This window comes from Pyrus communis, chromosome 11 (genome assembly GCF_963583255.1).
Source record: "Pyrus communis chromosome 11, drPyrComm1.1, whole genome shotgun sequence".
In the NCBI taxonomy this organism is placed as follows: Eukaryota; Viridiplantae; Streptophyta; class Magnoliopsida; order Rosales; family Rosaceae; genus Pyrus; species Pyrus communis.
In genome coordinates, this window is record NC_084813.1 from 18,901,425 (window position 1) to 18,908,793 (window position 7,369).

General features: G+C 33.5%; 1 pseudogene; it reads right to left on the reverse strand.

Moving 5' to 3' along the window:
* Positions 1-390: 390 nt before the first annotated feature.
* Positions 391-3,495, reverse strand: LOC137707638 (cytochrome P450 724B1-like; annotated as a pseudogene).
* Positions 3,496-7,369: the final 3,874 nt, after the last annotated feature.

Here is a 7,369-nt window from a genome sequence, read left to right on the forward strand (position 1 = left end):
GAGAATTAGTTTACCCTCTCGCGCTTAAGAGCAATTAGTTAACCCTTTTGCACTAGAGAGCTTACGTAGATACGTGTCAGGGGATTGGCTTACCCTCTCGCACTGGAGAGCTTACCCAGATGGGTGTCGAGGAATTAGTTTACCCTCTCGCATTAGGAGCAATTAGTTTACCCTTTCGCACAGAAGAGTTTACCCATATAGGTGTCGAGGGATTGGTTTACCCTTTCGCACTGAAGAGCAACTAGTTTACCCTCTTGCGCTGAAAAGCTTACCCAGATGGGTGTCGGGGAATTAGTTTACCCTCTCACGTTTGAGAGCAATTAGTTTACCCTATTTCACTGTAGAGCATATAAGTCGTCGTTGTGAGCACAGCTGAGGAAAACTAGACCGCTAGACAACTGAAATAATCCTCAGCCTGTGAGATCTTGTTCGGCGATCTATTTTCTGCCCAAATTATGTTTTTCACAGGATCATTATTGTGTTTATAGATAATATATCAATAAGAATATACTACAAACATTACCAGTTACACTTCATGTTGTTTATGGCCCATATGCTCATGTATAAGTAGTCAACGATCGTTACATCCAATAGCACCTTGTTTTGACTCAATTTGATGAGGTCCCGAGTTCAAATTAATTTGTTGACGAAAGTTGTTGAATGGAAAATAATTCATCTATAAAATTAACTGGAAACTGGCCAAAGTAACAAATAGACTAATTTCATGTCCTTGTAGTCTTGAATTATGCACCTCACCCTTATAAGAAAGATGCGATCAACAATGTAGTGATGACAACATTATATTAATGAAAATTGGATGGTCCATTGTAGAAAAGTCCTATTAGATTGAATCATGAATTTAATATGTGTCATACCTTCCATCTCCAAGGATCAAACTCAAGAGCACTTGCATGTAGAGAAGGGTCTAAATGAGCTCCACTAAAAACTGGTAAAACTTTCCAGCCAGATGGAATTAAATAATCTGCAGAAAGTTGCACAAAAAAACCACATATTTTTTGTTTAATTAATTAACAGATCGATCGTCACACATTGCAAGTGCAAAGTATAAAAAGTTTGCATGCCCGATTGTGTGTCATCGCATTTTTTTAGTACTACTTTTACCTCTAAATTTCACATCTTTGAGAGCCTTTCGGTGCACGAATTTTACAACGTTTCCACATCTGAGAGCTTCGTTAATGACCTGCAAATGACATACATGTAAATGCTTGCATTCTTCAATTGGGGGTGGGCTCATTCTCCCACTTACTTATAACATATTTTTACTATAAAAGTTTTCTAACCGGGACTATTCACTCTTCTAATCGTCATTTGAAAATCATCTCTACAAAAATTATTCGAATTGGATATCGTTTTGTCATTTAAATGTATGAAATAAATCAACGGTTTCTTCAAGATAATGCTACTTGGTACCTACACCGTTAATTTATTTGATACATTTAGATGAGTGAACAATATCCAATTCGCATGATTTTTTTATAGAGATGATCTTCAAATGAAGGTTAAGAGATTTAACATGCCAATTATGAAATTTCAACTATAGAGATACATTATTTGTAAGTGGGGAATGAGATCATCCCCTGTGAGAGGGATGCAAGTATTATAAAAAAAAATGTGCAAATTAAATCTCTGACAAAGAATAAAGCTTGAACAATTATATAATAAAATACTAAAAAAATTAATGAGAATTTTTGTCTTACATTTTGGGTGAATTCCATTTTTTTTATAGTCTTCCCAGGTCAGATACTCATCTTTCTGCTTCACTCTTCTAATGTTCTGATCCTCTACCTGAATATCAAAAAATAAAATATTAAAAAATTAATATCATTTTGTCTAAGCCAAAAACGAGAAATTAATTATAAATAATTGATATATTAAAGAAAGTTAATCAAATGTAACTTAGTAATTAAGCTTTGTATGAAAGAGGAGATAAGTGTTTTTGGGTAATTACTTACCTTTAATCGTTGTAAAGCAGATGGTGATTGGGCTAGAAAATAAACTACCATGGCCATCAAGAGAGAGGTGGTTTCATAGCCACCCAATGGAGAATCCAAGACAAAACTCACTTTCTCATCTTCAGATAAGGTATCAACTTCCAGAAATATCTCAAGGAAATAACTTCTTTTAGTACAATAATTAGCGCTCCGATCTGCATTTCTTCTTCTTTCCTCTATGATTGCTTTCACAGTTGAAGATATCCTCCTTCTAGCCTGTAAAGAGAAATAATAATTGTCACACTACATGCCTAGCTACTTTTTTGTAATAAACAAGAAGAGAGCCCATACACGTAGCTGGTTTTGTATTAAAAAGATATAGAGACTTTTATCTTGGAGGAAAATGTTTGTCAGACTATCTAACAATATATATAAACATACTTACAATCATTAATTATGTTGATTTTTATTTAAATTTATGATTCTGATTCACAGTTTGGCAAAATAAACATTGTTTTGCAAAACAAGTTTGCGTAAAACATTATTCGTATATTAGGTACCTTAACAGCTCTTGCATATGGAGTTCCAGGAATATAGAGAGGAAGAGAAATGAGCCCTCTCATGAAAGTCAGGAAATCTTCAAGAATTTGTGTAGTCTGTGGCCCATCTGGGGTTAAACCTAGCACTTGCTTCACTATTACATTAAATGTGAATTGCATGCATGTGGAACCAAAAATAATTAATATTTGTGTAATTAAACCATATGATCAACATAAAAGAAAGAGAGAAAAATATATACTAATCCATGATAATATATAACTCAAAAATACCTTTCTGGCTTCCTCACAGAAGATGACTTGTGATTTATCTTTCCAAGAGTGAAGTATGCCAATGGCTGTGGCTTCAATGTCACTAAGAAACTCAGGCTTGGTCTTGGTGATGGTGACCAAGGAGACAGCCACATTTCTGAGCCTTTTGTGAGTGTCACCCACAGCCACAAGCATGGAGGATTTTCCAAGGATGCCATGGATAGGCTTTGGATAGCTGCATTCAAATAACTTACCTTCATTCTGAAGTATGAAGTAGTTCAGCTCTTGATCACATGACACAATTGTGGGAGACAAGAACAAATGGGATTTGAAAACTTTCCCATACCTGAATTAAAACATAACTAACCATATTTAACTCTAACCCTTTAATTAGTTAATTATGTATAAACTAAACAAATAATTTTTAAACATATATGAATTAAACAATATTGATGTTCGATTACCTAGAACAATGGTGTTTAAGGAAGGCACCAAGAGAATTAGAAGGATGAGGCTTCAAGAAGCTAAGAGTTTCTCCCAACAGAGGCCACCCAAAAGAGCCCTTAGGTGGAGTACCATTAAGCCTTAACAACGTTAAGGGCAAGAAGTGGTTTAGAATTAGACCCAAAAGAAAGCCAAAAAAGCCAATTAGAAGAACAAGCCAAAAAGTGCTTTCTGCCATGGACAAAGTTGTAAGCTCGAGCGACTGGGGTTTGATTCTTGTTCAGTGTATGGTGAACTAAGATGGTGATGGGTGTCCAACTCTACACCACGGGGATAATATATATAGAGAGGAAAGAGAGAGGGTACATATGTTACACGTCTATATACCATAGATTATTACTGTCGGTTGAATCAACTTTGTCAGAGAGGTCAGCTGGTCTAGGATCTAGACCCACAGTCTAGGGATACAGAGGAGAGGAGAGAAGAGGGAGAGATTGTAATCCCATCAACTTTGTTACAGCAACGATTATTGTATTAATAAGGTAAAAAAGATTTAGAGCATTTCGCAATTTATATTCTTATGTTCGAGTTTTAAAAAGGTCGTCGCTTTTGGTTTTCATCTCCAATTCAAAATCTTATGTTTGTTTGGAGACTTGAATACAATATTAGTTATATGTTTTTAATGCATTATTATCTTACGAGTATATATAGTTATGTGAATATATATACATATATATATATATATATTTGATACAATAGACATTTTATTATCGAGATAGCGATTATAAAAAATACATATAATATTTATAAGGCAGTATCCAATTTTAGACCTATTCTTGTATTTTGAGTTCTAAATTTCAGTTTTAACCATTTGGGTATACACATTCGAAATGGTTGGAATCAAAATTCAATCTTATTTCGCTAGAAATTCAAATATGAGTCCTAATTTTTAAGTATTCCACGCATTGGAGATGTTTTACTTTATATTTGGAGTTCTAAATCTCCAATACATTAGAGATGCTTTTATGATTATGGGTTCAAGTGTATGTTAAGGAAAGTAATTTCAGCACATAATTTATTTTCTTTTTACACATATTTGTTTATTCTTGATTTTTAAATTGAATAAACAAAAAAAGTTAAGGGACATAAATAAATATGTGCAAAAAGAAGAAATTGGGTGCATACATCATTTTCTTATGTATTTTCCATGGATTTGAAATCTTACAAAACGTTGCACACTTTAATACATAAAAGAGAATGCCAACTAGAGACTCAAAAGTACGATACTTTCTGTCATTTCACAATTTAACATTAATTTTTGTGTCCGTCTTATAAATATTTTGATAAAAAAAAATGAAATTACAGAGAGTCGAGAATCCAATTTTTAAAAGAACCTTCTTAACATTTCTCTACATAAAATTAAAAAGTTTACTTAATTGCCAAATCAACGTTCCCGACATACATGCTTATGCATGCTCTCTGTTACATTTTTTTTTTTCATAGTTACGTACAAACACCAGTCACACCACCCAAATTTCTGTCACACAAAAGCTTTGAGTCTTTGCTTGCGACGTAAAAATTTTCAAAATGTTAGGTATTTAAGCAGGTACTTTACGTATCATAAAATAAATGAAGGAACAAAAAAAAATATCATTTTTTTCATGTGTATTATAATATGTGAAATACCGTTTAAACACTCAATGCTTAAATCTCTCGTCCGCGACATCCCTACCCACCTGCTGCGCAGGAGAGAAGGAGCTTCGCATATTTAATAGGGCGACAATTAGGCTTATACCTAAGCACATAAAGAAAGCTATATTAATCAAAGTCATTGCACGATAACACAAGTTACAGTATCTTTCAAGGATCAAGGTCGGCTAATCCACGTTTCCACTTTGACTTATCATATTGTATCAAGGATCAAGGTCGACTAAAATTCAAAGCCCCCGTAGATTATTTGTGAAGTTTGTTAGCTACACTGATTAAGAGCATATGCTTATTTTATATATTTAGTACTTATAAAAAGGCCTAATTACAAACACATTGATGTAAAAAGACAAATAGATCTTCATGTAACGTCAGTTTAGCATTCCAAACAAAAGCACTGGGGAGGAGAAGAACTAATCATCATATATATATATATATATATTCTTGCAAAAAACGAAGAATTAAATTGAAACTTGAAATCTGATACCAGTACTTTTAGGGCAGTGCTATTTTCACTCCCAAAAAGCTTCTTGCCCTTCTCTGAAAAGTGTTAAAAAAATATTATTTATATGTATAATACTTCCAAAGAGGCATGAAGTTTTCTGAAAATTGCAAATAACGCTCCCCTTTAATCTAATATAGTCATCTCTTTTCTTTTTTGCCTCCTTTTGCTGCACATGACCGGGAAGGGAGAGATTCACATGTATCATATATATCTGTTAGTGCGGCGTTTAGGCCCTAATACAAAAATCATTAACATATGCATGCGATTAGAATTAAGCCACATCAACGATGTTTAATTATAAAAGGTTACCTTTACTTGTTGTTCAATGTGTTTATAATTAAATGGGTGCGGATTGTGGTACTATTTTTTTACACAATTTTTGACATATTTTTGTGGGGCCACTACTGTGTAATGTATATTCAACGATCTGAATCGTCCATCTTTTGGAGCATTGTTCATAGATCATCATTGCTAAAAATTAGACAAATCTTAAACTATGAAGACATTCATTTGTAGTGAAGGAAATTGACGAATACGATTCTACAAAAAAACCCTAAACTCTTAATCAACAGTCATACGGTTTCGAATTTGGATGATTTTTTGTGACATTTGAGCGAAGACTTAAAAGATAGACGATTTGAACCATTAAAATACATTACAGAGTAGAGCCCACAAAAATAAGTATAAAAATTTATGTAAAAAAAAAAATAGTGTTACAGATCCACCATAGTTATAATATATAAATTACTACTTATCATCGAGGTCACAGACGTGCAAACCCAACCCTTATATTTGGTGCTCTTTCATTTATTTCTTCTTCTTTTCTTTTCTTTTTATAACCAATACATGGATGAACTAGCTAGCTAGATTGAGCAGCACATGGACACCCTATTGGAAGAACCTTTATTGATGTTGCAAGTTCTAAGTTTTATCCTTTTTCAACCAAAAACAAAATAAAATTAAAAGTTTTACCTTTTGTAATAAATTATATATTAAGATGCAATTATTGTGATGTTAACAAAAACAAAATGTACAAGTAGAAAAATTAATCCTATATATTCCTGGCCACAAAAGTACAACAATTAACAAAGTAACATATGATGGATTGTCTTTGATTTCTTCTTCTTAAATCTGTTGGGATTAGAGTAGTATATAAAGTCATCCACAACACTAGAACAGATTGTGTAGTATTGTGGAAGAAGCTGATCTTTAGTATATTTGTAACTTTTTTGCCTACCAAACAATTTTTATATTTTACTTTTGGAGGGAAAAAAAAAAAAACAAGTATTCGTTCACGTACCAAAAGCTCTATCTTATTTGCATGTAACTATAAATGCACCAAAAAAATTAAAAGTTTCAATTTTAGTTATAGAAATGAAGTCTATGCCAACAAGCAAGATGACATTTAAGTTTCAACTCGAACCATGTTGATAATGCAATGGCTCAAATTCAGGGATTTTTATCAAGATTGGTCCCTTAAATTGAAAATAAAAAATTTATCAATTTCATTTGTGAAATGGCTCTCACAAATCAATTTGGTCTTTTTGTTAACTTGCTATTAATTTTTTTCATTAGTGTATTGATGTGGCACACGAGCAAGGACCGATCTACCTGGGACAAGGGTCAGTTGACCCTGTCCGCCCCCCCTGCCCCCCAGCTTAGAAATTCTCCATAGAAGAGTTGGGTGTTGCCTTTGAGAATCTGAGATGCCCTTGAAAGTTGCCCACTACCTACTCGATGAAAAGCCTTTATGGGCATTGTGTAGGGTAGCTGCTAACCTCATGCTTTTGTATGCATTGCTATGACATCCTTCGATAGGCTCACTTGGCATGTGTTGTCATTTTTCGGCTTGCTCACTCAAAAGTTATTGACATCAGTCAACATGCTCGTTCGAAAGTTATTGGCATATGTCGACAAGCCCTAAGTATGACTTAGCAAATAACCTCAGACCC